This window comes from Marmota marmota, unplaced genomic scaffold (genome assembly GCF_001458135.2).
Source record: "Marmota marmota marmota unplaced genomic scaffold, marMar, whole genome shotgun sequence".
NCBI lineage: Eukaryota > Metazoa > Chordata > Mammalia > Rodentia > Sciuridae > Marmota > Marmota marmota.
The window spans coordinates 9412453-9434989 of record NW_026000205.1 but is presented as its reverse complement, the minus strand read 5'-3'; the positions used below and the strand labels follow the sequence as shown (position 1 = coordinate 9434989).

Here is a 22537-nt window from a genome sequence, read left to right as displayed (position 1 = left end):
TGATCTGTCTCCTTCCCCACTCCTTTCACTGAGGCTCCGTCCTGGCACCTGAAGGCCATTGCCTTGTTCCTCACCCCCCAGTCCGATCACAGCGTCTCTGCCTCTAGCTGCTTTTATTCATTCACCAGAATGTGAGTGATGGGTGAGGCTGTGCTTCAGTCACAAATAATGCTGAAATCCTGGAGGTTAGGCACTAGAAATGACCATTTCTTATTCATGACATGGCAGGGCAGGTGGGAGACTTGCCTTAAAACTCTTCAGCTGAGACATTCAGCCTCCAGGGGTATCACAGCAGGAGGAGAGAACTGGAGGGTCACACAGCAGGGCTTATGAGACCTGAAAGCAACACATTCACTTTTGCTTGTACCTGGAACTAGTCATAGGACCCTGCCTCGCTGCAGGGGGGTGGAAATGTGGGGTTGCCTAGTTCAGTGAGTAATAAATAATCATGGCCATAATAAACAGGGATGGTATTTATTTAGCACCTAGTATATGCTGAGTCTTCTCAGTGCTCTGGAAATAACACTGGGTCTCCATCTTCCTGGAGTTTATAGTTCAGTGGAAGAAACAGAATTTAAGTAAGTAATTATAGCAGCCACCGAGTAAATACATCTTTGCTAAGTGCCTTGACAGAGGAGTCCAGAGGGCTGTGGTAGTATACCCTAGGGAAGGGCTCTTGACATGTTTGGAGAGGTCAGGAGACATCTGTCATGGGTCTGACGTTTGGATGAGTAGATCATAACCGAGTGGGATGAGAAGCAGGGAGAGGGTGCCCAGTAGAGGGAATAGCCTCATAGGGAACAGCGTTGGTGGACTTCCAGACGTGGGAAGAGCCTGATTCTTGAAGGAACTGAAAGAAGGTCACAAGAAGGGGAGAGATAGGTGGGGCAAACTTTGGGTCAGATGGCTATGGGAGGAGCTTGCTATTTGTGGCATCCATCTTTTAGAGCCATTGATAGAATTAAGTGAGCTTAGTCATTCTTTCAGAAAAGGCTGAGTTTCTACTCTTTGGCAGGCATTTCAGGTACTACACACACATCCGTGAGCAAGACCTGCAAAGTATTCCGGTTCTCATAGAGCTGGCATTCTAGAAGGGGAAACAAAATAAACAGGAAAAACAATTTTACCTAGTGAAAAACACTGTTGAGGGCTGGGGATGTGGCTCAAGTGGTAGCGCACTCGCCTAGCATGCGTGAGGCATTGGGTTCGATTCTCAGCACCACATAAAAACAAAATTAAGATATTGTGTCCACCTAAAACTAAAAGAAAAAAAAAATATATATATATATATATATATAACACTGTCGATTAATAAATAGGATAATGTAATAAGGAGCATGTAGTTTGGAGACATTTGGCTACAGGTAACAAAACCCTTTCTTGTAAGCCTGAATAGGAACTGTCCAGGCTCCCCAACTCCAAGTGCAGGGGTTCTTTGGATCACCTCTGGGCTGGTGTGACAGCAGCTCAGCAGTGGCAGAGACTCAGGCAGGTTCAGCCGCGGCTCTACTGTCCACAGTGTTGCCTTCACCTGAAGGCAGGTCCTTCCACAGTCATAGAGCATAAGCAAGGGATGACACGGGTGACCTCAGGGTAGGAGAAGAAGCTTTTTCAAACCCTGAGTGTCCTGAGGATCTTCTGCTAGCCTGCTTTGGTAGCCGGAGAATTCTAGGAGCCAATGAGAGAGTCCGGAGGAGGCCTACAGCCACACCCAGGCAGGACAGTACGTCCAACTTGTGTCTTCTTATAAGCCATGGAGCACTGTTACACGATCCTGTTTATTGGTCAGCAGTTTAGTTCATCATTGATTTCTCAGACTGAAATCCTATGGGAAAGAAACCTGTTTTTTGATCATGGAGCTCTTTTATTTTTGAAAACACATGGTAATTTGTGAAATTTTGCATTAAAAATTATTCTCATCCTCACTGCACATTAGGATCATGAGTTAACTGAGCTTAGTCATTCTTTCAGCAAATGCTGAGTTCCTGCTTTATGAGGCGCTTTAAGAAATTTCAAGGTCTGGGCCTGTCACGATGGGCAAAAGGTGCAACTTATGCAGTTGAGGGGGAGAAATAAAGAGTGTCCACGCGCTTCTGCCCTTTTCAATTCTTTAGTCACTCAAATCACTCAATACCATTTCACTTCATAGGTTCTTAATCAAGAAAATGACAATCCTTAATGCTGGGCACTGCAATAGACATAATCAATTCACAGCAAACAATTCTAGATTAATTCTAAGCACTGCAGACACCCTTAATCATGACAGACATTCCTTCTGCCTGCTAAGCTCAAGTGTCAGATCAAAAGTCTCAAGCCTTAGGCTTTAAGTGCAGCAGATGCAGACTCACTCAGACTGTGGTGATCAGATCAGGAGCCAAGGCAGGCTTCTCCTGGGGGTGGAGTTGATGGCTGGCTAAGGAAAAGGTCGAAGGGAGAAGTCAGGGCTCTCAGCAGGGTCAAGATGTGGCTGTAGAGTTTGAGAGCGGTGAGGAAGATGCAGAGGATCAGGCAAATGATGAGAGGAGTTGGGATGTCAGCCCAGGTCCTCACCAGGCTCTCCAGTGTGAGGGCATCAGTGTCGGCGCTGAATGTCTGCTCACTTGCTCCATCACTTATACTAAACTTGAGGGCTTCTGACCACCCTTTCAATCCCTATCAGCTGCCACTGGATTTCTCAGTGATGTCATTTTCCCTGGGGTTAAAACATCTGGTCTGGTGGTACCCATGCTGATTTTCTTGCTTCTCCTTGCTCTTACCAGAGACTTCACTCTGAGTTTGTCAGGGTGGAGAGAAGTGAGAGAAGTGACTTGTGCCTGAGGGCCTTACTGGAGGATTCCGTAGGCGGTGCCTGGTGAGACTGTAGGTTTCAAACTGGAGTTTTTCAAATGGAGTTGCTTAGGCTCAGGCCTAAGGCCATCCTTAAAGGGCCCTACTTCAGACCAATTTAGTTAGAATTACCAATTGCAGGACCAGGCATGGGATATTTGTTTGTTTGTTGTGATTTTTTTTGATTGGTTTGTTCCCTCGCTTGCTTTAAAGCTCCCTAGCTAATTCTAGTATGTGGTTGAGGGTTAAAGGTGCTACTTTATCATTTCCTTGGGTCAACTTCATATTGTAAAACTTTATTGTCTTTCTGCATTTCTGATTATCAAAGTAATACTTGCTTGTTGTTTATAAAAAGAAACCAAAGAACCCAGGTCCCTCAAGATAATAAGTTCTAAAAGCTGAAGTTAGTGTGCGTCTTCCAGATTTTTTAAAATACTTGTTCCAAATTAATAGTGTGTCCCAAACCAAGCAGATTCTCTGTCTTTTCAAGGAAAAGTTTTTTTGTTTGTTTTTGTTTGTTTGTTTTTTGGTGCTGGGGATTGAACCCAGGGCCTTGTGCATGTAAGGCAAGCACTTTACCAACTGAGCCATATCCCCAACACTCCAAAGAACAGATTTTTAAAAGTCTAGTCTTGGGTCCCACTTGAAATGTTAAGGTTACAAATGGCCTAGTTAGCTTCCTGTTTCTATTTTTTAATTTATTAGTTTTGTGAGACATTTTAAATCCTGAATCAAAAATGTTAAATTTCAAAATGTTATTTATATTCCCTCACAGATCCTAAACAGCATTATTCCCATTCTTCACAGACATCCTTATCTAGTCACTTGGTGTCACCTACACATTTCCAAAATGCAGGAATGCTTGTGGTGTGGCACTTCCTGAATTTGTATATTATCTTATACTAAATTGTGTCCCAGCCCTTGAGCCACTCATACTCAGGCAGAGCTTTTTAAAAACCCTGTGGGACTGGGGATGTAGCTCAGTTGGTAGAACACTTGCCTAATGTGCCCAAGGCCCTGGGGTTCAAGCCTCAGTACTGCAGAAAACAAAAAGAAAGTATCTCAGTTGTATACTGGTGATCTTGAAGTATAGCCACTAACCTGTTACTTTAAAAAATTATATTACTTTAAAAAAATATTACTTAACAAAAACTTTGCTCTTGAGGACAGTTACTGGAAAGGAATAAATGGCTGGATAAATGTAAACATACAAAAGCACTTGTTTCTAAATCAGACTAATTATTCCAATATGAATAATAAATAATGACTTAAGAAAATTAAATTTCTCCATTTAAGTTCATCCCATATGGTGGTACTTGGCTCCCAGACATTTTTTCAGTAGTGTCTCACACACACACTTTTTAAAAATTTAATTTAATTTAATTAATTTAGTTTGTTAGTACTGGGGATTGAACTCGGGGACACTCAACCACTGAGCCACTTCCCCAGCCCTTTTTTGCATTTTATTTAGAGTCAGGGTTTCACTGAGTTTCTTAGGGCCTTGCTAAGTTATTTAGGCTGGCTTTGAACTTGGGATCCTCCTGCCTCAGCCTCCTGAGCCACTGGGATTACAGGCGTGTGCTATTGGACCTGGCTAAGTTTTAAAATTCTAGCTAAATGCTCCACTGTATACAGTAAGACTTTTACCTCAAGGAGATTATGCTGAGTGAGAAAAGCCAATCTGAACCAGTTACAGTGTGATTCCGTCTGTCTAACAGTTTCTAAATGTAGAATTATACAAATGGAGTACAGCTTGCTGGTTGTCCCTGGTTAGGAACGGGATTGAAGGGAGGTGGNTTTTTTTTTTTTTTTTTTTTTTTTTTTTTTTTAATCTTAAAAGGGCCTGTTTATAGTAAGTGACCTGCAACATTGGAAAATTATGGGGCTAAGCCCTTGGGAACAGTTACCATGTCTATTATATATATATCCCTCCTTTAAATTATTGCCAAAACTAACATCGTTTGAGTTTTTAGATCCTAATGTGTCTTTCCCAAAGAGTACTTTGTTAAAAAGAAAACAGTACAAAAGACTCTGAAAGACAACTATCATTTCTGAGGATAATTTTCGGAAGACAATCTTGCTTTATATTTGGGTAGATCTTGTATCCAAAATAAATTAGCTTAGTCAGACATAAATAACTAGCTCAGTGGTGTACCATCTTCCTGCTGTGAGCTACAACTAGTTGGCAAGACCGAATTCTCCACGTCCCCTTACATTCATTCACACTCATCCCTTGACCTTGATTGTGTGTGTATGTGGGGGGGGGGGGTTTGTTTTGTGATACTGGAGGTGAATCCAGGACTTTGCACATGCTGGGCAGGGCTCCATCACTGAGCTACATCCCTCATTCCTTATCATCAGTTTTGCTTTCCTAGGTTTCCGTTAACCTGTGGTAAACTATGGCTCAGAATATTAAATGGAAGATTCCAAAAATACGTGATTCATAGGTTTTAAATTGGTTTTATCACACTATATTGTTATAATTTGTCTATTTTATTATTGTTGTTACTCTCTGTGCTTAATTTATAAGTTTATCATAGGTATATATGTAGGTACAGGAAGAAGCCTAGTGTATCTAGGATTCAGTACTCACTGTCTGGTCTCGGGCATCCCCTGGAGTCTTGGGGTGGCATCCCCTGCAGAGAAGGAGAAATACTGTAATCCCTGTCAGCTGTCCTAAGACCCAGGGTAGACAGTCATGAAGAATCCCAGCCCTCCACTTCCAGCTCTGTGCCAAAACACATAGCCTTCCTGTGTCTCAGTTGCTCCAACGGTAAAGTAGGGGAGCCGATGCCACCTAAGTCATACAGTGGCACTTGGGGACTTCCTTCAGAGCCCTGATCCCAGGTGGACTGTGATCCACACTGACATGTTGTCGCTGTAGGAATGATGGCATGGCTTACCAGACTTTCTAATCAGATTACTCAGAATTCCAAAATACATCTGGCCCTGGAGGTTTGGAAAGGGATCGTGCAGCTGTAAGTTAAGCCCTTAGCTTGGTTCCTGGCTCATAGTCAGTGTAAATGCTGACAATGTGTTGTTATTATTAGTATTATTATTATTTAAAGTAAATACCTCACCAAGCTTAGTCATCATTATGAAAATGCAAATGATAATCACAATGAGGTACCATTACACACCCACCTCAAAAATAAAAAGAGGACTGGAGGAGATGAGGTCAGAGTTCCAAGTGAGGCCTTGGAGGGCCTTTTCCCTGGCTGGCTAGTGGGAGGGTTCTGAGCAGAGGAGGGGTGTGATCTGACCCACATATTAATAGAGTCCCTCTGGCTGTATATGGGGACAGGAGTGGGAGCCAGAAAATTGGGTCAGGAGCACCTTCTGTGGCCCATGGTCCAAGCTGCAGATGGTGGGAGTGGGGAGCAGATCCCACTTATATCTTGAAGGTGGGGCCAACAATGCATCTTACTGGCCTGGATGTGGGATTGAGAGAGACAGCCCAAGGTGACCTTGAGGTTTTGGCCTGAACTCCAGATGGATGGTTGGGGGTGTGGAGTTTAGGAACATCAGGGCCGAGTCTTACAAGGAGCTGCATAGGCGGGTGTGAAGGATCCAGAATGCAGCCCTGGCTCTGATCAGTGCAAGATAAGTGCTCGGCAGCCAGGAGAGATGGGGAGGACAGGTGGACTTACAAGTCTAGGGTTGAGGGCAGCAGTCCTGGCTAGAGAGGGAAATGGATGGGTCCTCAACAAAGGCAAGGCATTGGAAGCCAGGGGCCCAGGACCTCCACCCAGTAGGGGTGTGAATGGAGATGTTTAATAAACAGATGGTGAGGAATCTGTCAAAGAGGCTGGGAAGAGGACACCATGAGGATGTGGGAGACCAGAATAAGGGGGTCCATGAGGAAGAGGTGGGGGCTCAGCAGTGAGGGGCCCTGCAATGTGACAGATGGCCAGTGGCAGCAGTTCCAAAGAGAACTTTGTGGCCACTTCCCCGGTAGACGTGCATGGTGGGAATGTGTGGCCCTGCCTGGCTAGTGCTCAGGCCACACCCGACACAAAACAGCTGTGCGGTCTGCATGTGTTAAATTGGTGTCTTCCGGGATTGGGGAGAGTTGGGACTGTGAGAGTGCCTCTGGCTTTCACCCCGAGTGTGCCAAAATGTTCTGCCAACCTGGGCTACTGTCCCCGGTGGGCATTAAGGCAAAGGGATGTTGGAAATGCAACCCAAACATCTGGGTGCGCCCTCCCGCCAACTAACAGTTTACTGAGTGCCTGGTGCCATGGGCATCGCCATCTGTAAAATGGGAATAACAACATTGTTGACGTCCTGAAGCTCCTGTAGGGAGTGGAGATCATGCTGTAAAACACTGTGGGTGTTTAATAAACTGAGCTGTTGTTAAAAGTAATACTAGCATTACCATCCTTCTGACTTCATGGCCCTTGTCACTTGGGGTGGGGGGTGGATACCAAATAATCACTGAAATAAACACATAATTTACCTGGGGTAATTAAGCCAGAAGGAAAAAGTATAGAGTGCCTTGAGAAAGAAAGGCGTGGGATCTTCTTCCAGGCTGGGTGGGGATAGGGTCTGAGAAGGCTTTTCTGAAGAAGTAGGCTGTGTGCTTACCCCTGAAGGGTGAACAGCAACTCCAGCAGGGATGGGCTGGAGGCCAGAGTGTTCCAGCACCTAGAATAGTCTGCTCAAAGGCCCTGGGGTAGAAAGGAAAAACAAGCCATGTGACCCCCAACAGAGAGAAGAAAGGGAAGGGGTATCAGAACCACAAGATTGGCCACACTGGGCCTGGTGAACCATAATGAGAAATTTGGACTTTGTTCCCAAAGCCCTTGGGAGCCACAGAAGGACTTTGAGGAGAGAAGTGATAGTTTCATTTCAACTCCTGTGTACACTCTCAAGGCCTGATGTCCTGACTCCCTTCCTCCCTAGGACAGCTTGTACTGGGTCAGGGTCAGAGACACCCCTCCAGACCCGCCACATGGCACCTTGAAGCTTCATGCTGACATCTGACCACTTTTCTGCGGCCTTAGATTTTGGTAAAGGAAAAAGGAGGTGCCCTGGTTCCAGACTTATCAATCCAGTCTAGGAAAGCAGCTTGCTGATCCACCCCAAGCCACCTGGAGGGAGGCCTGCAAAACAGGTCCCAACAGTGCTGCCTCTCAGAACTCCTCCAGCCTGCTGTGACTCACAGTCCCTTCCTCTCAGAGAAGGGACCCCGGCCCACTCCCCCAGAGAGGGCCTTGTTTCCTCCCAGGCCTGAAGCTGCCAACTGCCCACCCCTTCCCCTCATTTCCCTATTTCTTTTGTAAAATGCCAACTAATTTGCTTCTCTCGGTTCCCTCTTGTGGGCCAAGCCCTGGAGAGAGGTGGAGCAAGCCAGGAGGGAGTTTCCAGCTTACTTTTGTCTCCTGAGCACCACACAGGAAACGGCTCCTGTGTGGGCCAAGACCCTGTGCCTCCCGCATTCAAGGAAGGCCCACAGGAGCCTGCCAGCACCCGCCAGCCTGGGAATGCAGTTGAATCCCCAGGGTGTGCAGAGGCCCCGGTGCCCTGAGCAGCCCTCTGGTCCTGTGCTGTGGCACCTCCTCTGCCCGAGCAACCTCTGCCTGTTGTGGGTAAGTGGAGGACTTGGCTTTCCTTCTTCTGCTGTGCCCGTGGCTGCCTCCTCAGCAAGCTAGGCTCTGGCCCTGCAGGGAGGGGCCTTCCCTTCAGGGTGCTTGGGTATGTCGCGTGTGTCTTGGGAAAGCCACTGAGCTTATAGCGGTGGCTTCTTAGCAGTGCCCCCTGGGTGCCTGAGGGCAGCTGGACTCCCTCGCCAGGCCGGCCCCTTGCTGCCATGGGTTATAGGTATTGACTCACTTAATCCTCCCGACAATCCTAGGGGCTAGGTACCACCTAGCTGCTGGGGAAACTGAGACACAGATAAGTCAGGTCTCTTGCGTAAGCCACACAGGTAGAAGTAGACCTAGGATTCGAACCCAACCTGTCTGGCTGCATAATCACTCTGCTTGCCTCCTGCGAGCCCATGGCCCCTCCTTACCACATCACTCTCAGCACTTACCAGTGTGGATCAGTTGCCTTGTGTGTACCTGTCCATACCCTCAAGCCTGTAAGCTCCCGTTGATCATATGACTTGTGCATCTCTTTCATTGCTATATCCCAGCATCTAGACCAGGACCTGGCACATAGCATCTGCTCAGTAAATCATTTTAAAAATATTAATCAGTAAATCTTTATAGAGCGAATGAACTGGAGTTACCAGCAGCAAAGATACAGAGTGCCTAGATCTCTCAAGACACTGCAGGTGGAAATGTGAAATGCTGAACCACTCTGGAAAACAGATAGATGGTTTCTTCAAAACCTAATGGATAGCTGCACAAGCCATCCATAACCAGCCAGTGCACCCTTGGACATTTATCCCAGAGAAATTAGGCTTAATGATCAAACAAAACCCGTACACCATTGTTGTACACCATTGTTCGTAGCCCCAAACTGGAAACAGCCCACCTACCCGGTAGCAGATGAATTGTTAGATAAATTGTGGAGTGTCCGGATCATGGAGTGCTAATGGCAATAAAAGGGAACAAAGTATTGATATGCAGAGCAGTTTGGACCAACCTCAAGGAGATTATGCTGAGTGAGAAAAGCCAATCTGAACCAGTTACAGTGTGATTCCGTCTGTCTAACAGTTTCTAAATGTAGAATTATACAAATGGAGTACAGCTTGCTGGTTGTCCCTGGTTAGGAACGGGATTGAAGGGAGGTGGGTGTGGTTGCAAAAAAGCAACATAAGGGATCTGTGCAGTGATAGAGCTGTTTTTTGGTTTGTTTTTTTTGCGTGTGCTGTGGATGGAACCTGGGGCTCTGTGCACACTGGGCAAGTGCTCTGTAAGTGAGCTGCATCCCCGGCCCCTGTTCCAGTCTCAGTTGTGGTAAATACACAAACCTACTGTGGTGAATTTGCATAGGATATACACAAGCATAGAAAATCTGAATAAAATCAGTAGATTGTGTCGCTGTCAGTATCTGTGTTGATGTTACACTAGAGTTTTACACAATGTTAGCATTTGCCAAACTGGGTCAAGTGTATGTTATCTCTCTCTTCTGTGTCCTGTAACTCCATGTGTCTTACAATCATCTCAATAAAAATTTCATTTGAAAAAGTTGCCAGTTAGATAGGGAACAGGCTGGGAGGGCAGGGCAAACAGAGCACAGGCCTTGATGGCCAAAGGCAGGAAGTTGGACTTGACCCTGAGGCCAGCCATGGAGAGTTTCAGGCTTGGCAGGGACCTGGACAAAACACTGCACTAAGATTGGAATCAGAGAATCAGGTGAGAGAGAGGCGCAGCTAGGGACCCCGAGTGCAGGGAAAAGTCAAGCAACAGGAGTACCTGTAGGGGGACCATAGACCAGTCCCCAAAACAGGATCAGGGATAACTCCTAGGATCCTGAATGGCCTGCCCTCCACTTGAGTTTAGCCACACCACAGCTTGTTGTGCAGGGAAAGTGCCTTGGCTCCAGCCTCCAGATCATGGACCCGTGGCCACCAGGAGGCCTCACACAGGTGTGCCTGGGGGACCCTTCTGTGAGCTGAGGAACCTGAAAGAAGAGCCTGGGGGTAAGGAACTAGGAGCACAGTTGGCACGTGGATTACACATGACTGCAGATGTGTCAAAATCGATTGAATGTATACTCAAAACGGGCACAATTTACTGTAATTGTACTTCAACAATTAAATAAGTAGATATATACCGAGCAAATAATAGTGCTAATGAAATAGCTGTGTGCCAGCGGCCCTGTGCTGAGCACTTCCTTCCTAGTAATGTGGCAGTTCTGTGAGGAACGTGCTTTATGGACCAGGCAATCCCGTGCTGTCCCTCGGCCACTTGCGCAGAGCTGTCTCTGGGTAAGCAGTGATTGGACCCTGGGCGGGCTGACTGCAGAGTGCGTGCTCCTTTGTCTCCCCACATCTCACTTGCCCTTTATTCTGACAGAGTGACGGTGCACTGTAGCCTGGAGGTCCCCTCGCTGAGGTCCTCAGGCCATGTGTCATTTCAGAGCTCCCAGCAGTAGCCCAGATCCAGAAGTTCGACCTTTGATTCAGGAACAAAGCAGCTGCGGGAGAGCCGGGCCGGGCTTTCTGGTCCCGATCTCGTCCTCAGCTCCAGCCAGCTGGGGATTAGCCCCCTGCTGTTGTCAGGAGAAACGGAACGGAGGCAGCTGGCTGCAGGTGGCTGCTGTAAAGGGCGAGGAAGACCAAGTCACACGCAGTAACCCACTGCCGAGGGTGTCCTGAGCCTCCTGCACAGAGGACTGTGCAACGACTGTCCTCATGGCCTCTGGGTGGGTGGTGAGACCTGTAGACACTGTCTTTACCTAGGGATTAATTGGCCCTTCCCGTTCCTGCCTCTGATGCCGTTTGTTTCTTGCAGAAATTTCCCCTTGTTTGACCAAAAAAAAAAGGCCTGCTCCAGTGTGGGTCTCCGTTAGGATGCCTTCAGTTTCAAGAAACCCTGGTGCTATCTGGCCAAACAGCAGGGACATTTAGTATGTTTTGGCAGTCCGGGGTGGGTGGCATCAGTTGGGGTAGGATCAGCAGCTTGTCACTTCTGTCAAGGACTCAGGTACTCAGCTTTAACTTCCTCCTAAGGCTTCTGTACACGACACTTGGCCCCCAAGTGACATCTAAGGCCACTTGCTTTCTTGTCTGTGGGCATCAGGAGAGGGACAGACAGAAGGGTTAATGTGGGGGTGGGGGAGAAGGGGGGGAGATAGAGCAAGAGAGGAAGAGAAAAGGGAAGCGAAGCTCCTCCCCCCTGGGTTTAAATACTTCCTTTCAGGCTCCAATTGGTCCAGCTTAGGTCATGTGGCCCCACCCAGGAACGCCCCACTGGTTGCCTTTGACCAATTGGAATCCATCTTCCAGGAACTGGGGAAGGGGAAGTGGGCATTGAGTAGACCACCAGATGCCCACCACAGTGGAAGAGGCCTCTGAAGCCCGGTCCCTGCCCAGTGCTTACTGAGTTAACCAGTTGAATCTGGACCAACAGATTTTGTGGCATTTGAGAACAAAGAAGTGTGGTGTTTTGTTTTAGTAGTAGAGTGACTGTCTGGTTCCTACCTCTTCTACCCTCGCTTGTCCCCAGAAGAGGGGCAAGTGGGTCTGGCAGCCAAAGATGACATGGCTGGAGGTAGAGGGGGAAAGCGAGTGTGCATCGCCTCCCCTTGTTGCTGGGTGGGTGTTTATTTTCCTTCTTCAGTCTTCATCCCTCCTTTGTCCCTTGCTCCTCTTGTGTTTGTGCTGTGGTTAGAGCTTTGTACATATCCTTGCAAAATATATGTTGAGGCTTGAGTGAAGAGTCGACTTTCAGAGATGGTTTAGGCTCCATATCACATGATTCTTCTGGTTTTCACCAAATAGCATGTGTTTGAGAGCTAGCCACGTGGTTCTGGGTGCATCCAGCCACTGCAACAGAGCTGCAGTGACACTCCTCTTTCCTGGGTGTGAACCCGAGGGATTTATACCCAAGGTCATAGCGTGTCCATGGATGGTCAGGCTTCTGCCCACGAGGCTGCCCTGGCCCGTGCTCCTTGCAGATCATAGGAGGGCCCATCTCCCTCATTTGGTCCTCACTTTGCTGTTACCCTGCTTCTTCTTTTTTTTTTTAATAACTTTATTTTATTTGTTTATTTATTTTTATGTGGTGCTGAGGTTCGAACCCAGGGCCTTGCATGTACGTGCGAAGCGAGCACTCTACCGCTGAGCCACAACCCCAGCCCCAGTCCTGCTTCTTAATTTGCACCTGATGGATGTAAAATGTTTTAATGCACTAATGATTAGTCTGGTGAGTTCTAGGCTCACCTTTCCAGGAGGGACCCAGTCAGAAATGCAGAGATGGGGAGGACACAGTCACCGAGGTCAAATTCTGGAGTTGGATGATCTGGGTTCCAGTTCTGACCCTGCCATTTAAGGCAAGTGGCCTGAGCCCCACAGCTTCCTTAAATACAAAATGGAAGTGATAATAGCATGAGGAATAATGAGGATCTAACAGGGGTAAAAAATGTGAAGTGCTAAGACCATGCCTCTTATGTATGTGCTGGGAAAGTGTTAGCACTTACGATCACTGATGATAGTGACCATTTAAAACTTGTCTAAATATCCAAATATTTTATCCTCTCTTAATTCACACCAGAATGTCACTTATGGAGGCATTTGGGCCTGTTCTTAGAAACCATGGAGAGATGGGAGAGTCAGAGTTGTAAAAAGACACATGGAGCTTGGGCATGGCATGCTTTCTCCATGTTTGGGTGGGGTGATGGGTATGCATGTCTATGTAGGTGCTTTTTAATTTTAAAAAATGTGAAGCATGGTATGCTTTCCCCATGTTTGGGTGTGCTTTTTAATTTTAAAAAATGTGATTGTGGCTCAGCAGTAGAGCACTTGCCTCGAATGTGTGGGGCACTGGGTTTGATTCTCAGCACCACATAAAAATGAAATAAACAAAATAGAGGTATTGTGTCCATTTATAACTAAAAAAAATAAAATAAAATAAAATGTGATGTGTGGGGCTTGAGTTGTAGAGTGCTTGCCTAGCATGTGTGAAGCCCTGGGTTCCATCCTCAGCACCACATAAAAAATAAAAACAAATAAAAATAAAGATACTAATTAATTAATTAATTAAAATTAAAATATTATGTCTGTCTACACCTAAAAAAATATATATTTTAAAGGGGCTAGAGTTGTGGCTCAGTGGTAGCATGCTTGCCTAACATGTGTGAGGCACTGAATTAGAGTCTCAGCACCATATACAAATAAATAAAATAAAGGTCCATCAACAACTAAAAAATATTTTTTAAATATATGTATATTTTAAAAAGTGATGTGTGGGGCTGGGGTTATGGCTCAGTGGTACAGTGCTTGCCTCACATGTGTGAGGCACTGGGTTTGATTCTCAGCACCACATATAAATAATTAGATAAAGCTCCATTTACAACTAAAACAAATATTTTTAAAAAAGTGATTTGTTTCTTTAAAAAAAAAATTAAAAGTATATGAAAAGCCCAGCGCAGTGGTGCATGCCTGTAATTCCAGTGACTGAGGCAGGAGGATTGTGAGTTCAAAGCCAGCCTCGGCAAGTTAGTGAGGCCCTAAGCAACTTAGTAAGACCCTGTCTCTAAATAAAATATAAAAAGGGCTGGGGGGCTGGGGTTATAGCTCAGTTGGTAGAGTGCTTGCCTCACATGCACAAGGCCCTGGGTTCAATCCCCAGCACCACACACACACACACAGAGTGTGAGGAGCTGGGAGTGTGGCTCAGTGGTTAAGCATCCCTGAGTTCAATCCCCGGTACCAGTGGGGCAGTGTACCTGTTGGGAAGGCAGAATCCATTCTAGGTGTTTTAGGTGGAGGGAATTGAGTTTAAACAATTTGGTTAAACAGATGGAGGAACAGAGAAACAGAAAGGTGCAAAGAGGAAGCCCCTAAATGAGCAGCCAGAGCTGCAGGAACACAGCCCACAGCCCACAGCCCTCAGCAGCAGACGCTGTCCATGGTGGAGGGCCTGAGGGATGACCTTCCAGAATTTGCTGAAACTAAGCAGGAATCCTGAGAAATGTGGTTCCTACAGTGGGAGGACAGATAATGGATCAAACAGGGAGCTTGATCCCTATTTTATAGATGAGAAAAAACAGAAGGCTTAAATGGCCTGTCGGGTACATAATTTAGTGATAAGCACCACCCCTGACATCCTGGCCCCTTGCTAGGGTAACTTGAGGCAGGTTTGGGCATTGGCTGCCAGCTTCGAGGCCCTGCTGTTGTGTAGGCCTCCATGGCTACCAGCTCTTCCTTTGCTGAAGAAACCCACTCCCCAGTCCATGCTCAGAGCAGACACTGACTTTTGCTGTGGCCTTTGGGCTAGGTTGTACCCTGGGCTAAGGAGTCCCTGCCAAGGACACTGTACCAGCAGACAGAGCCCCCTGCTTGCCTAGAGAGCTCCCTAGAGAGCCATGTTCTGCACCAGGAGAGACGCCAGGGGAGCTTTCCAGCACTGAGCAGCACAAGGCGGCGTCTGCAGGCAGCTGTAGACTCGAGTGGGCATTGGGCAAGTGGAGGGGCGGCTTCCTAGAGGCTGGGGCAGCAGGGGGAGAGGTATAGTGCCAGATATGTAAATGAGGGAGCCCAACAGCAGTGTAAGGGCTGGGCAGAAGCGTAGAAGCTCAGTTGCCCAGGAGACCCCTGGCCAGAAGCCACGGAGCTCCCCGACACGAGCCTGGCCCTTCTTAGAAGGCAGGCCTTGTTTCAGCTCCTTTATACACGTTAACGTAGTTCTCATGACAATCCTTTGAGGTAGGCACACTCACCCCAGAGCAGCAAGTGACTTGCCAGAGATCACACATGGAGGGGTTGACACACCAGGAGTCCACGTAATAGAGTTGGAGGAATAGCGGCTAAGGCGTCGGGGTGGTTACCAGGCCAGGCTCTGTCCTCGGAGCATCACGTCACCTCATTTCATCTTCACCACAACCCCGTGGAGGAGTGTCTCATTTCCATTTTACAGATGAGGTCACTTAGGGACAGCTTGATCAGTGACTTGTCCAAGGCCCCCCAGCAGAGCTGGGGTTCAAATCCTGTGCCTTGAACTGCTGCTGTGTCCTGCATGAAAGCGAGGACTGCGCACCAGCCCGCCCAGCGCCTTGCGCTCCACGCTTTCTCTCTTACCTGCTAGAGGCCATCAAGCAACTACACAATGGTCACCATTTGCAGGCAAGGAAACGGTGAGAGGCTGTGGTGACGGCAGCTAACAGGCCTCCCCAGTGTCACTCCAGGTCCGTGCTGAGGGTCCTTGTGTATGATTAGTGAAGCCTGGAGGTCAGTACATTTGAGGAAACTGAGACTCTGGGTAAAATGCCTTCGTTTAGAGTAGAGGAAGTGTTGCTGGCACTGAGGTCCTGGTGCCACACTCTAGTGACTTTGTATATGATCTCAGGGGATTTAAAGTATATAAATTGAACTTACCCACCAGATGTTGACTGAGAGCCTGCTGTGACAGTCACTGTGCTAGTGCTGAGGGACAGCAGTGGACAAAGCTGCTTTGATCCCAGCCCTCAAAGGAGCTCCCATTCTAGTGGTAATTTAGATGCAGGTAAAGCTGCTGTCCTTTCTGATTTCCTGTTGCAGAAAGCTCAACTCACTGTGGCATTTTTTTTAGCTAGAAGCCAAGAAAGAAGATAGTTCCAGGATTGGTTCAGCAGCTCCTTATGTCAGGTCCCCAGGTCTGTGCTTCTGAAGTCATCTTGTCCTTTCCTCATGACTACAAGATGGCTGCTATGGCTTCAGGTATCACAACTTCTCACAGTCATAGGCAGGACAGTAGTATTCCTCTATTAGGAAGCTTTCCAGAAGCTTCTCCCTGCAGGGTTCTTAACTAGGAAAACAGTGGCTTTTTCAGCCTTGATATTGACAGATGCACAAAGGGCAAGATAGTTAGAATACCATAGGGAGCCGGTGAGAGTGTTTGCTCTGGATCAGGAACTAAGCTTTCCCTCCTTGTCAAACCTGACTCCAGGACTATCTTCCTGCCATGGTGGGCTGTGCCTTTATTCATCGTGCAAGGCCAGAAAGCCTGCAGGATTTGAACCCACTATTGCTACTCACCAGCTGTGGCTGTGTGCATGTTACTTAAGTAGATTACTCTTCTTCTGTGCCTCACTTTCTCGTATGTAAAACGGGGGACCATCAAAGCCCATCTTGAAGGATGTTTGAGTCGGTGTTAATACAGGTGCAGGCCTTGGTCTGCTGTGGGGCAGGCCACGCCTATTTGCCTGCCACCTGTGGGGGAGGACAGTGTGTCCACACAAAGCACCCAACAGAAATGCCAGGGAGATGGCCTTTCCACATCGGACAGCCAAACCCTGTCACTAGGCAGATGGGTGAGAGTCCTCTGAATGGTCCAGACTTGGGGGTTCACAGGTGGGTATATCACAGGGGAGTCACAGAGAGGAAGAGAGCCAAGAGCAGGCAGTGGCTCGTTCCCATAGGCTCAGCACCAGCAAGGGAGCAGCTGCTCCATCTGCAGAGCCTTTGGGGAGTGTTTGGAAGTCCTGGGAGGTGCTTGCTCTGGGTAGGGAAATTGTCCCGAGACCTAAGTTAAAAAAAAAAAAAAAAAAGTCATCTAGAGTTGGTGACCCCCAATCAGTCACAGGGGAGTTTTTAGGACAGATTTGCCGGACTCTGCCGGGACCGTGGGCCTTGGGCTTTGCTCCCTTGTGGACCTGCATGTCCTGCTGGGAAGCCAGTGTTGTGTCTGTCTTTCCAGGGGAGTAGCAGAGCCTTCCTGGGTCCACTCCTGACTCATTCAGTGGGTGTGTGGGCACTTGCTGTGGGTTCCAGGGGACGGGAGCGAGCAGAGTCCACACTCTGAGAAGCTGGTGCTCTGTGGGGAAGGGGAGATGGACAAACAGGCAACTCATGGAGAAGCAGGAGGACACCCAGGTTCTACAAGCCAGCGTTGGCAGTTAAGATTCTGGTGCTGCCGTGAAGTGCTTAGGAATACAGGATCACCTTCCAGCCTTCCTTCCGGCCTGTATGTGACCTTAGCTGGTGGCCTCCCTACAGAGCTTCAGTTTCTATAAAATGAGAGCGAGAGCATGGTGGGACCACTGTCAGTCAAGATTGCACTCCGCTACATGTAACCGAATCCCAGCGAGCAGAGGCGTGAGCGAGACAATCAGCCTGTTGTACCTAGGAAGGAAAGGGAGCGCAGGCAGGCTGGGCAGGGCTGCTGTGGGAGGGCATGGGCCCCTTCCGTTCCTGTCTCCTCACCTTCTGTTCTCAGCATGTGACTTTCAGCCCATGCTCACAAGATGGCTGCCATGCCTTCCAATAATGGCATTCACAGCCAGATACAAGGAGAGGGGTGCAGAGGCATGCCAGCTGACACTGCTCCCCTCTATTAGGTAAGCAGCAGCTTTGCCAGAGGCTTCTTCCCTTGCTCCCAACAGACTTTCATTTACCTTTCTTTGGCCAGAATTGAGCACATAGCTAGCCATAGCTGCAAAGGAATCTGGGAAAGCAAGCTTTCTGGATGGGCATCCCGCTGCTCCAACAGATTTGGACTTCACTCAAGGAAGGAGAGGAGAGTGGCCTTGGATTCCCTCCCCAGCACGCCCAGGCCAGTGGAGGGTGCCAGAGTCACACTCTGAGGGCCAAGTTCTGGTTCCCACATGAAGGAATGCCCTTGCTGTCTGCATTGTGGCCTCATCTGCCCTTGGGAGTGATGCCCCCTGCCCTGGAGTCCGCTGAGGAGCACTAGTGAGAGTAGAGGGACCTGGGCAGGAAGGACTTCTTCGACATACATTCCATCTGGAGGAGGGCCGAGGCTGGCTTTTGTTTGGAAAATTGTCTGATTTTCTTAAAACCAAACCCAGCCCTACCAGCTGACCATTAGAGCCCAACTTACTGGCCTGAAGCGGCTCACTTATCCCTCTCTCCCACTCTGGTCTGAACCGTGAGGGCAGAGCCAGAGCAACGGACACATCTCTGTGGCTAGCACCTTCCCTTCTCTGCGTTGGCACCATCCCTACTCAGGGCCAGGCTACTCTTGTCTCCCGCAGGGACATATAGGACAAATTTCCAGCCTCCAAATAGGACTCTTTGCCCCTCATTGGGTAGGTTATGTCCATGGCAGCCAAGTGGGGCCATGGCCCTCCTAAGCCTGTAAACTTCTGGTTCCTAAACCCCCAGGACCTTTGCACCTGCTGTTTGTGTATCTCCTCCCCCCACCAGTGTTCCTCTGTGTGGCCAGTTTCTCATCCTCAGGGCTTGATTTAAACACTGCCCCCCTCTTTTTATTCCATAGTAAGATTTCAGAACTGTTCAGTGAGTAGAATCAGTGGAACCTTCATTGTGTGCCTGAGTATGAAAACACATTTATTGAAAGTAATTTGAAAAGATACAGGAAGGTATAAAGAACACACTTTCAGAAATCCCTGGTCATCCCAGCACCAAATTTGAGAGTATTTCTTTGCAGCCTTTTTGCTGTGACTGTGTCTGCATCTGCACATGTGTGTTGTGGTTCACAGACGTGGGACATGCACTCTCCCCAGGCCCCTGGTGCCATTCGTGGGAGATGGTTCTGTTGTGTTGTTCTGTTGTACTTTATATCCAATGCCATGAAATCATATTTTTAAATGTTCTTATTTATTTTATTTCGTGTGTGTGTGTATTTAGTTGTAGGTGGACACAATACCTTTGTTTATTTTTTTGTGGTGCCGAGGATCGAACCCAGTACTTCACACGTGCGAGGCAAGCACTCTGCCACTGAGCCCCAGCCCCAGCCCCCCATGAAATTATTTTTTCCTCATCTGTAATTATTTCTTTGGGATCAATTCCCAGAAGTAGCATTACTGGTTCAAAGGGTAGGAACATTTTTTAACACTATTGCCAAATTGCCTCTAGAAAGGTTCCACCAACTGGGAGCAGTTTAAGTCTGTTGTCCTGGGAGAGAGGCTGATTTGCCAGTGTCTTGATCTCCTTCGTGCTGTAGGAATGCCATGCCCCTGTTCTCCTGAGGGCCTGTGTACCTGTCCTATGTGTGGTCCAGGGTGGGGTGTTTGATTATGGAGTTGTACAAACAGCACCATCTGCCAGCCAGTCCTGCAGGCCTAAGAAGAGGCTTTTTACATCCAGTCGAGGATCAGAACTAGGCTCCTCTAGAACCTTCTGTGACATTGCTGCAAGGACAGAGCTGGGATGCACATTCCAGTGGCCTGGCCCCCAGCCCTTCTGCCCACCTGTCTCTTCTGCCTGACAGGTGAATGGCAGCTCTTTCCCCTCTGTCCCCAGCTGTCCTGTGGTGAGCTGCCCTGAGGCTACCTCTGTGGGTGCAGCCCTGCTCTCCCTGCCTGCTCCTGGCTGAGAGAATGCACCTTCCCAGCATGCCCAGGGGGCTGGTGCTCAGGCAGGTGGAGTGTCCCTGCAGGTGTGGGAGTGGAAGCCCTGTGCAGGAGAGAAACGAACCCCCTGCCAGGAGAGGGGGGTGAGGCGGTGCACACGCCAGGTCCACAAAACTCATCCTCTGGGCTTCAAAGAGGGTGATCACACAGCTGAGACTCTTAAAATATATATATGTATTTTTTAAAAATATTTATTTAGTTGTAGATGAACATACAGTATCTTTAGTTATTTTTATGTGGTGCTGAGGATCGAACCCAGTGCCTCACACATTCAAGGCAAGCACTTTACCACTGAGCTATAGCCCCAGCCCCACATATGTATTTTTTTTAAGTACCTATCTAAGTAACCTGCACAATACAAAAGACTTTAAAACTTACTGTGGGGGGGAAATTACTGTGAAATGTAACATAGTTAATCAAGAAATGTGTAAAATGTATATACTCAGCCTTCTGTGTCTGTGGGTTCTGCATTGACCATGGAACAAAAATATTTGAAAAAAAAAATTCTGTGCTGAACATGTAGTTTTTTTCTTGCTGTTATTCCTAATAAAAAACACAATACCAATGGGCTGGAGTTGTGGCTCGGTGCTAGAGCACTTGCCTAGCATGTGTGAGGCCCTGGGTTCGTTTCTCAGCACCATATATAAATACATGAATAAAATAAAGGTCCATCAACATCTAAAAAAATATTTAAAAAAAAACAAAAAACACAATACCACAATCTAATAGCTCCCATATTGCTAGGTATTGCGAGTAATCGGGAGGTGGTTTAAAGGGCAAGGAGCTTGAGCACAGGCCAGATGCGGCTTTCTGTATAAGGGACTGAGCAGCTGCAGATTTCAGTGTCCTCAAGGGCCCTAGAACCCATCTCTATGGATACTCAGGGACAGCTACATGCCATTTAGTGAAGAATGACAGAGCAAGTGCCCACATCAGCCCAGGTGGAGAAATTCACAACCACCTCACCACCCAGAGCCCCAGGACTGCCTCCCGAACCCACTGCTCTTCAGGCATCTGTGGTCACCATTTGCTGGTCTCTTCCCGTTTGTGAGCACCTCTGAGTGACATGGTTTTGAGCTTCCTGTGAACAGAACCAGAAGCAGTGTACTTGGCTGTCTCTGGCTTCTGGCTTAGCCTTGAGTCTGGGAGATGTGTCCTGGCTGAGGTCGTTTCTGGTCCTAACGATCATTTTCATTGACACAGGCAAGCTTTACAAATGCTACTCCTTATGCGCTTTGTTTAATGAATGTTAGAAAAAAACAGAATGAATCCAACACTGGTATTATGAAGGCTTTCCTACCTGAGATGTTGAAAAGAACCATTTTTAAGAAAGAGCATAGGCTGTGCTTTGCCTCAGTGGAAGGGAGGTGTTGGGGGAAGTTTGGGAGGCTCAGGGTGGAGAATGGATCTGAAGTCACACTCTCGCACCCTGCCCAAGGAGAACCACCATTAGCCTTGCAGATCATTCCTCCCGTTGACCTAAATATGGAGGAAGGAAAGGGAGGTGAAGAGATTCAAATATGTCACTTAATATTCTTTTTACATTTTAGTGTGAAAGATTGTGCCATTGTTTTGAATTACTTCGTGGGCTGAGTTTGTTCTCTGATTAAAGCAGCCAGTTCCCTGTAAGATTCTGCTTCAGGATCAGGGTGAGACTGGACCAGGCACTTCGTGAGTTCTCCCTGGAGTAAATTGGGGGCTAGAACAATGCCTGCCTCTCATGCCAGTGATTGTTTTGTTTAGTGGATGGTTTAGTATCTGCTTCATCCACCCCACCGCCAAGTAGTCTCTGCCAGTTCCTCAGCTTCCCCCCTCCCTGCAGATGTTGGGAACCTGGACTCCGGGAGAGGTAACAGGGACCAGGTCGAGGCTGCTTGGCCTGGGCTAGTTGACTGGCTAATTGGTTACTCGACTGGGTTGGATCTTCCTTTTCTTTTTTCTTCCTTCCTTCCTTGGTGCTGGTCTTGAATCCAGGTTCACTCTACCACTGAGCTCCCTCCTCAGACCCTTTTCTATTTTATTTTGAGACAGGGTCTCACTAAGTTGCTGAGGCTGGCCTTGAACTTTCCTCCTGCCTCAGCCTCCCAAGTAGCTGAGATTACAGGGTGTGCCTCCACACTTGGCCTGGGTAGGTTTGTTTGTTTGTTTTCATGGATTCAGAAATTACTTGGGAAGGACTCACCCTGACCTGGGCACTGTTCTGGGTGCTGGGAACAGAGCAGAGATGGTGTCTGGCAGGTGTGTGGGTGTTTGACCAGCCCCCGCCGCTCACCCATCAGAGTGTGAGTGCAGCTGCCATTGTCACTGTTGGTGCTTTTTTAAAGTCTGGAATAAAGATGTATCACTTGCTTGTCAGGTGCCACTTACTGTGCCAACTGCCTCACCAGAGACTTCTCACAGTCTGGGAGGTGTCACTGTCATTCTCTCTGGTACATATTGGGGCTAGAATTTGATCCCAGGTAACCTGTACGGAGTAGGAGCCTGATTCTGCCTAAATCACCAAGGGGTGGCTGGCTGGGTACTTGGGTCCCCACTGTGTTCATGGCTCTGTCCCTGCTTTTTTCCTTTTTTGGAGATGACAGAGGTTATGATGACCGTAGATCCACATTCCTGAACTCAAGTCCCATTTCTGCCTTTCACCTCACTGGGTGACCTTCAGCAGGTAACCTGCTGCTCTGAGCCTCGGTGTTCCCTTCTATAAACTGGAGAGATCCATGGGGCCACCTCCTCGGGCGGCTGCCAGGTTCAGAGGAGCCAGGTGTGAGGCTAGAGCTTGCTGCAT

General features: G+C 47.9%; 1 protein-coding gene across 6 annotated transcripts in view; it reads left to right on the top strand.

Moving 5' to 3' along the window:
- Positions 1 to 22537, top strand: part of Sipa1l3 (signal induced proliferation associated 1 like 3) — a 233045-nt gene that overhangs the window by 101820 nt on the left and 108688 nt on the right. The window contains exon 1 of one of the 6 annotated variants that reach the window (XM_048790951.1): positions 8168 to 8417. The exons of the other annotated variants lie outside the window; for them this stretch is intronic. The gene's annotated coding sequence lies outside the window, so the exon portion shown is untranslated. Of the gene's footprint in view, positions 1 to 8167; positions 8418 to 22537 lie in introns of those variants that run through there. 6 annotated transcript variants of the gene reach the window in all.